The 9167-nt window shown below is 51.2% G+C and overlaps 1 long non-coding RNA gene across 1 annotated transcript; it reads right to left on the bottom strand.

Annotated features, from left to right (window-relative positions):
- Positions 1–2671: 2671 nt before the first annotated feature.
- Positions 2672–8846, bottom strand: LOC128351027 (uncharacterized). The gene is made up of 4 exons (XR_008319556.1): positions 7321–8846; positions 6889–7277; positions 5663–5713; positions 2672–2906 (listed from the first exon to the last, which is right to left on the bottom strand). It is a non-coding gene; the product is annotated as an uncharacterized LOC128351027 (long non-coding RNA).
- Positions 8847–9167: the final 321 nt, after the last annotated feature.

Here is a 9167-nt window from a genome sequence, read left to right as displayed (position 1 = left end):
GCAGGATATCAGTGGCATGACAAAATACATGCCTGTGGACATCCCAGATACCTATTTATGTTCAGTATTAGCCACATTGCGACCTCCAATGGAAGTATCGCTTGGGTGGTCAGTGCCAAAACAGAAGGAAAAGTCACCTACTTGCAATCAATTTAGGCGAAATACAGTATATGTCCCCCAATTGGGATTTCAAACTAGACAGCAGATTGGCAGACACACCAACATTCCGTCTCGCCCAGCACCGCCCAGCTCTGACTGGCAGCAGTTTCTCTTTCCGAAAGCACTGACTCTTGGTTCTTTTCCCTAGTTCCCTTTTCTTGATCTAAAATTGCTTCTCGAGCTTCGATGAGCCCTGTGCGGCATAGAAATATCGTTTCAGCAGCAGTATTACATATCTGTTTAGGAAAGAGATGTAATGCTCCTCATGGAGGCACAACTGGGACACCTGTGGGCAAGGTGGATTCAAGATAACCAGCAGATACGTCTAACCAAACTATGAAGGAAAAGAACCCAGATGGGGGCTACTCCTCCAAACTGCCCCAATGTAACTCCCTGGAGCGGAATGTTCACGGACTCTAGGCAATTGACAGGCAACTAGCTGGGCAGAGCTCATGGGGCTCAGTGGCAAAGAGGGGAACAGTGGGCTGTAACTGAAAGAGCAGGCAATGTCTCCACTTGCAGAATACTCCCTCACAGCACTCACAACCCCTTCTGCTTCTGAGGGGAAAGGGGGTCTCAAACTTCCTCCTTGCACAGCCTCAAGGCATACCAGGGATATGCTGCAACCTTTTCTTGCGGACCTATACTTGCAAGAATCGATTCGGCAGAACAAGTCCTTCCAGAAACTGGGGCCCATCCATGCTTGCTGTGTGAGATGGGTGTGGCACAATATTGACCCGGAAGGAGGAAGGGGCGGAGCTCAGGGGAAGATTACCGCTTGGGTCGGCTGGAAAAGACTCCTGCCTGAAATCTTGGAGAGCTGATGCCAGTCAGGATGGAAAAGACTGAGCTGGAAGGACCACTGGTCTGATAGGGCCACTTCCTAGGGATGAGTAGACAGGTCCAAGCCTGGAGAAACCCTGTTTGCTGAGAAGGGTGAAGGAGCTGTTGTCTAGACTGAGGGAGAGAAACACAATGCCTCCTCTACACCCATCTGCCCAGTGTCATCACTCCTACCCAACCTGCATTTCAAGTTGAAGAGAGTTCCAGGAATCACCACCACCAGGTGGCTATTTCACCACCTGCTGGAATAGCCAGACAGATGTTCCCAATGGCATCCCATTGAAAGGTGGTAGATAAGTGTTTGTAGTCATAGCACTGTCGAATTAAGGCTTTGGTGCTTCCAGAGGAGGGCCACGTAGAGGCTTTGAATCCCTGCAGTCACGGCTGGGTCTATTCCAAGTGTCTCACGTGCTCACTGCATACAGTCTGGGAATCTAGCATGCATTGGGCTTTCTGCATCTCAGCAGAAAGAATGAAACGTGAAGGTCCAAAGCTACCTTTGTCGCTTGAGACCCTTAAGCAGTTCAAGCTGATTTTCCAATTCCTGTCCCAAAACTGCACCCAGAACGTAATAAAAAGACACTTACAGTTCCTTTCCCAGAGGCGGTTCCTGGACCATCCAAATCTGCGTATCCTGCCACCTGAAGAAAAGTGTAATTACTACATTATATTTATTGTAAATCAATAAAATTTATTTTTAGTGAGTTAATGAACTTAATTTATACCTATGTCAACCGCTTTGGGAACTTGAGAGGCGGTATATAAAGATTCATCAGCTTTGTAGAATTGCTACACGCAAAAGAGAAGCCCTTATTAAAAACTATAGGGGAGGGGGAGAGAGAGAAGAGAAGAAAGCTGGAAAATGGCCCATTATGGCTAGGAAGAGACTGTTTTCTCTACCTATGGAGTCTGGCAAGATCTTCCAGTCAGAACCAATATCACCCCAATGAATCACTGTAGTTTTGGAAACTCTCTACATGACTTGCTTTCTTTCTCAAAGGTTCTCCAACTGGGTCCCCATATGCTCTTGGACTACAACTCCCATCATCACCCCTGAAGGCCACTGTGGCAGGGGATGGTGGAAGTTGAATTCAAATGACCTCTGGCAACCCAGGCTGAAGAACTCCTGCTCTAAGAGAGACCAGCATGGACAGAGCTGGATGTGCTAAGCCTTGTTTTAATTGGCTCCATGTTTTGAGACTTCAAATGCTTTTTAGTCTAAATAGAAGGTTTGAAGTAACGGCCAAAGAAGAGTTCCCTTGGAACCTTCAGACTTGCAGGAGGGAGCAACCAGGGTTTCCAGACAGCATAGAAGGTCACGGCATTGCTGACCGACAACACGACGGGAGAGATCAACTCTTTGGTACCCAAGCTGTCACTCTTCTAGAAAGTGACATTATTTTCCAGGCAAGGACACACACAGTTCTAGACTGGATGGCACAGCAGCAGATAGGCCACATCATGCCACAACAATCAGGTCTGCAGCGAGGTTGCAAAGCTGGCAACCGGAAAAGACTAAAAAGACCTAACAGGCATGTGTCTCGATGGGATGGGTGGGAAAGCGATGTCCTTTCCCTGCAGCGCCCCCATGCCCTGGGATCCTGGAATAGACATGTGGCCAATCTGCCCAAGTCAGTCCATGAACCCCACCCCTAGAGCTTACCGTGCAGGGAGGGAGAGGAACGTCACCCCCCATTTACGCTCGTGGGTTTCAGACGCTCCGGACTCATTCCAATTACTGAATGCCATGACCAAGTTGCAGGAAAAACACAGCAGGGGCAAGATGTACTCTGAGTCTGCCGAGGATCTTGCCTCACATACTCAGCAGTCTCTCTTTTCAAGTGATTGCAGCTGGAGGGAAGGGGTGTGTAGTGGGCTGTCCTTGGGTTCAGCTTGTCAAATCCCTGCAAAACCCAAAGCAAACCAAAATCAACACCAATCTTGCAACCACCATGAAACAGATTCTCTTCAACAATGACACCGACCCATTAGACAAGGACTCCAAAAACCAACCAGCCAATACGCAAATCCAAAAGTGCTCCTGCGCTTGGTTGCAGGACTGGGCCAATTGCTTGGGGCCAGAACTACCACAGACCTCTCATCCCAGATCTCCCTCTCTCTCGGCAAGGTTTGGTTTCATGAAAGCTTGCCAGATCAAGCTTTTGAAAACGATGCAAGAGTTACAAGTTGCTCGGTCCCTTCTGAGAGCTCAGTGGGGCTGGCAGTTTCTGCTCTCAGCTAACGGCAGCGACATCTCCCCGAGAGAAGAGAAGAGCAGACTTGCTAGATCAGACCCAAGACCTCTCGAGTCCAGCCTCCCGTTCCCCACAGTAGCGCACCAGTGGAGCCCTCTGGGAAGCTCACCACCGGGAGATGACGGCATGCCTCCTCTCCTGCTGTTGCTCCCCTGGAGCTGGTATTCACAGGGGCCCTGCCTCTGAGCCTGGAGGTAGCCTCCAGCCATCAGGACTAGCTGCCACCGAGAGCCCCGCATGGATTGATGTCACTCTCTTTATATCCAAGGAGCCCAGTGTAGTGAACAGGGTTCTGCTTCCCCCCACAACCACCCTGTGAGGCAGGTTAGGCTGAGAGGGAAGTGACTGGCCCAGAGTCACCCAGTGAGGCTCAAGGCTGAACGGAGATTTCATCTCCCTGCTCCTCGCCCAGCACTCTAACCACTACACCACGCTGGCTCTCAAAAGAACCCTTTTCACCCCAGAAGGAACGAGTTTCAAAGTTGTTTATCGCCAGCACAATTAAATGCATACATCAAAGATCGTTTCAATGGAACTTTGAAAACTAGTTCTAATTGGAAGATTTGGGTTTCTTTTTGTAAAATGGTGTGCAGCTAGAATGCAGTACATTTCATCGTGACCATTCCTAGGAAGAGATGAGTTGCCCTTCTCTGCCCCTTGAGAAGCAGAGGCCACAGCCATGTGTCCAGCTGAGCCCCTCTGGATTCGGGCATGAGAAGGAATTCTTTCGAGTCCTACAGTGTCCTGGGGGAAATGGAAAAGATGGAGGATTCACGAGGATTGGCTGGAGAAAGGACGCCAGCAGCTGCTCTTGCAGGAATCCACTCGGCTCAGAACAAGCTGCCTCTCCCAAGCAAAACTGCGAAGATGCTGCCTGACCAATTCTTCACGGATGCTTTCCAGGGCCGTTCTGGGGACCATCGTTCTGAGCCAATTCAGGAGTTCTGCAGCAGCCCACCAAGTGAAACAGCACACGATGCTCCTTCTTTCCCTTCACTGGAGGCTTCCCTAACTTGGGTCTCCCAAGTTGTCATGGACTCCCATTTTCCAACTCCTGGGCTGCCCCGGCTGGGAATCCCCACTCAGCTCATCAGGAAAACGGGCAGTCACAGCATGCTGTCCTGCAGAGGTCCGAGGACTGGGAGGGCTGCCAGGGGGTCCTCTTGCCCCGAGGTTGCCCCTCCCCAGGCTGCAGCCAGCTGGGTGCTGAAGCTCTGCATCCCCTTCTTCTCCTTCTCCCCAGCCTCGCACTGAGCACTCCCCTTGACATGGACCGGACAAGACTTCCATGAGACGGCTTCTTGGCAACTTGGGAGGGGACAGAAATAGCCACGAGCCACTGACTGGAGTCGCCTCCACCGCACCCCCTGTTGTGTTTTTTGGAGAGCACGCACACACTCTTAGAAGGTGACAGTTGTGAGATGGGCTCCTCCAATCCCTGACTTGCATCCAGATTCAGTTCCTCATCATCTGTCTCATTGAAATGGGACATGTAAACCTGGCCCATTAATTTCAATGAGAGTACTCATGAGTAATATCTGGATATCAGTCAATGACTGGCGTCTCCTGTCTCATAACGGCCACATTTACAATCCACAAACACACACTCAGTTGCTGCTATGGGGTACCTGAGCTGAAGGTTTGCCATGGGACGGGTACACTTCTTGTAGAGGGTTGGGACCCCTGCTTGATAGAACTGTACAGAACATGATTCAGCTGCATGTCACTGAATGCTCACTCTTCAGGTTGTTTGGGCAGGAGGAAGGAAAGTGGGGTCTGTCTATCGCAATTAGAATTGCCTTGAGATCATTCACCTTACCGAGGATAATTTGTTCAGTGCTGTGTTGTGCCCCCAATGCCTGCTCCTTATGGTTAGGATTTGGTTTCACCTCAATTGCCGCTCCTGCTTGGCTGCATCTCTTGAGTTTTGGCTTCAATTGATCTTTCCCCCAATTGGTTTGGCAGCAGAAACACTGTCTGGGAGACTCATTTCCAACCTGCTGGAAAAATGATCCATCTCTGGGTGTCCCTCTCAATACTCGTTATCTCTGGGATACCAGAAAGCCAAGATGAATATATGGGACAGTGACCTGCAAAGAGACCTGAGCTTGGCCCCAATGCTTTGGAATTCTTTGGAGAATTTTGCCCCCAGCAGCTTTACTCCTGTCCTGCTAGAGATTTTGCGCATCTCACTGCCTTGCCTCATTGGAGAACCTTCTTCAGGCTGGCCTGCTACAAGAATGGGCAACCCTGGAGGGAAGATTGCGGGACATCCCTGACCCTGTGCACACATCTGTGTGTCTCCGGGATTCAGCTATGAGCTCTGGCACTGTAAACACTCTCCTTATCCCACCGATTATAACCAATTATTATCATCTGGGTGGACCAGGTGAGTTTGACTTTACCTGTTGTGATCATCCTCATCAGACTGCGGGGCTCCTCCTTCCCCTGCTCTTCTGCAAGGGACAGAAAGAATCGTGGGCAGCTGCTCCTCTCAGTGGCCAGCACAAGATGAGGAAGTGGGTCCCCTCTGCAGCCCCCCCCCACCAGGGGATGGATGAGGCCTCTCCTGAGGTCTGTGGCTCCCGGCATCCTGAGTCCTTTCCCTGCTGGTCTCTGCCCTGCCCTCCAGGCTCTCCACTCAGGCAAGGACCCAACAGGTAGCAGCAGCCCCACAGCCGGGCTCGGCTGAACGGAGGGAGCGGGAGGGCGACGGTGCACAGACCGAGGAGGGTTCGCAGCCCCAGAGCACGTGGGGGCGGCCGCCAGTGGGGCACCCATCATGGGCTGCAGAGCTCTTTTCCTGCCGGCTTTGGCTGCTGCTTGCTGCTGAGCCCCCTTCCTCCAGGCAGCTGTCCGGCTGGTGGTGCGGGGGGAGCAGGGAGCCTGAAGCGGGATCGCTCCGTCCTCCTCCCTCCGCCCAGCTTCTTTGCTGCTGCTGCCGCTGCTCACCTCGCAGGGGGGTGGCCGAGTGGGCTGGGCTGGGCGGCGAGGAGGGAGGGAGCCCGGCACGGCCAGCCCCGCCTTCTCCCCACTGCCCCGCCCTCTCTTGGCTGCTCCTCCGCCCCACCTGGCAGAGGGGGAAGAAAAAGAGCAGCCTCCGCACCGGCCCTCCCCAGAGAGAGGTGGGCCGAGCGGGAGTCTCCCTGGGGTCTCCCCAGGGGCCTAACTAGGTTGGAGTGGGCCCTGAGACAAGATTCTTAAATGGGCCCGCCCGCCGAGAAATGTTATAATAATAATAATAATAATAATAATAATAATAATAATAATAATAATAATAATTCGATTTCTATACCACCCTTCCCAAAATGGCTCAGGGCGATTTACAAAGAGAAAAAGGTGCCTCTTTGCCCAGTAAGCAGGGGGCTTTTATTCTCACATTTCTGTCCTCATTCCAAACATACAAAAAACAGATGTACAAAATTGAGCAAATGAGAAGAGAAGAATTATATGGGAGTAAAACCTTTTTTAAAAGGAGTCAGGAAGCGCATCTTTGGAGGCTCAAATGGATACCTTTCAGGCACAACTATTTCCAAGTCAAAAATTCCTTTTTCATATGGTGTATTTGCAAAACCAAGGATTTGAGCTTGAAGTTCATCTAAGCGACTTCCAGTCTGCCAGCAAGTAGTACCTGGTGGTGGCTCTGTGGACAGCAGATGCAGCTCCCTTTTCAATCGTGAAGCTCTCTGCATTGTGCTCCCTTTTCGAAGTAGAGCTCTAAGAGCGGAGCCGAATGTGCTCAGGGGCGTAGCAAGGTTGGAGTGGGCCCTGAGAAGAGATTTTAAAATGCCCCCCCCCCAAGTCCAGGGCCTCCACACACCCCAGGCTTCCAAGGATTTAAGTCTGATATTTCAAAATAAGTATGCTGCCAAGAAATACATTTCACTGAATACACACACACACACACTTCACAATATATAGTGATATACATTGAATCCTATATAATAAAGCCCTAAGTGAGTGGCCGTGGCCTTGGAACGTTGGGGATCTGCGTTCCTGTCTCCCTGGGCTGTTCTGGGCCTGCGCAAAGCGCAGGCCCAGAACAGCCCAAGGGAGACAGGACCGCCAACACCAAGCAACCATGTTGGCCGGGAGGGCAGAGGCCGCCGCGAAGAAGCTGGGAAAGCCCCCCCAAACCAGGGAAGAGGCGGCGGGGGAAACTGGAAGAGCGGGGACGCGGCGGGGAGGACACGCCGCGGCCGAGGCGGCGGCGGAGCCATGGCCGAGGCCTGGCTGCGCCACCGAAGCCAGCCGGGAGGAAGAGGCGGTGGGGGAAGCCGGCCGAGGCCTGGCTTCGCCACTGAAGCTGAGTGGGGGGGAGACTTTGGGGCCCTTGCCCGCCCTCCCAGCTGCCCGATCCCTCAGCAGGTGCCCGGGCCGACGATGAGGCGCCCCTGTCGCCTCTTCCTGCCCCCAGAGCAAGCTGAGTTGGAGATTGCAAAGGCGGCCTGCCGGAGTAGCCATCGCACGTGCACGCTCCCGCCTCCACTTTGTTCCCGGGAGAGCAGCGTGGCCGCCGGGATTGGAGCGGCCTCAGCCAGCCACTCTGAAATGCAGAGTAAACTTTTACAGCTGCTGTGACTGGGCCCTGCCCCTTTAAAGGGCCGCTGAAACGGCAGGAGCAACTGGCGGTGCTGCTGAGTTGCAGCGAGGAAGTAGTCTGTGCCAGACGCTCCAGTCCTCACCGCTGCTTTCAGTTTCGTGCCACGCTGCCTTCAGGCAGAAGCGCAGTGAGAGCAAGCCGCTTCCTTAGGGAGAGACTCCGCTCACAGCAAGCTGTGGGGTGCGCGGTCACATAGGCGTCTTCGGGACTTTTTCAGAGTGGGGGCAAAGCAAGGAAAGAAGAGAGTACGGGAGAGGGAAGGGTAAATTAAAAAAAGAGTGGAGGAAGGAATAGACAGAAAGAAAGAGAGAGAAAGAGACAGACAGACAAACATAACAGAGAGACAGAAAACAAGGACTGAGGAAGGGAGACAGAACAATAGATAAAGTAAAAGAAATTTAAAAAAGGAATAAGAGAGAAGAGAGAGAAGGGGGGGGAAACAAAGAGGGAGGAAGGGAAAACAGGAGAGATAGAAGTAAAGAACAAAGGGGGGGGGAACCGCCCCTCACAGAGCACGCCCATTAGAGAAAGAAAGAAGGAAAAGAGAAAGAAAAGAATAATTTAAAAAAAAATAGAGAGAGAGGGAAAAGAAGAGTGAGAAAAGGAAGGAAAGGAAAGAAAGGAAGACAAATAGAAAGAAAAGAAAAAAGAAAAAGGACAAGAGAAAGGAAGAAGGAATAAAGGAAAAAAAAAACCTAGCGCCCGTTATTATAACGGGCTTAAAATTATTAGTACTATATATTTGTGCTACTTTTAATGCCTAGAACACACTAGAAACACTAATGATTAAAATGGGCCCCTTGCTGCAGATTAGCAAAGGAGACTTTCAAGCATGCAGGGTGAGCCTATGTCTGTTTTCTCAGCATTCGGAACCAATTCAGTCAAGTTTGATTGCAGGAGGTTTTTCACAAGAGGCTTTGAAAGCCCTTTAACACACATCTCCTCTGGAATGGAGGTGCTGCATTCCCATGTTGGCCAGATTGACCCTAAGGGGGAAAAACAGAAAAGCACAACACATGCGTCACAGTTCTCACTCATGTCTCAGTTCTCACTCAGACCTGGGTTGCAAAACAACTTGGACATAAGTGTATTTATGAATGAATGAATGAATGAATTAATTAATACCTACATAAATTTGTTCCAGAAGTTTTTGTAATTTCCTGCCATGAAACAAGCCACTTATAGGGCTTTTTAGAGGGTTTTTTGAAGCCAGCACATTTCCCAATCAGTTTTCAATGAAATATCCAGAGACTTCTCCGTCTCCCCACCCCCCATCCAAGCCCCATGGCAAGCAGATCCCTCCCTGG

This window comes from Hemicordylus capensis, chromosome 3, assembly GCF_027244095.1.
Source record: "Hemicordylus capensis ecotype Gifberg chromosome 3, rHemCap1.1.pri, whole genome shotgun sequence".
Taxonomy (NCBI): Eukaryota; Metazoa; Chordata; class Lepidosauria; order Squamata; family Cordylidae; genus Hemicordylus; species Hemicordylus capensis.
The sequence above is the reverse complement of the archived record's forward strand: the minus strand, read 5'-3'. Positions and strand labels throughout refer to the sequence as shown.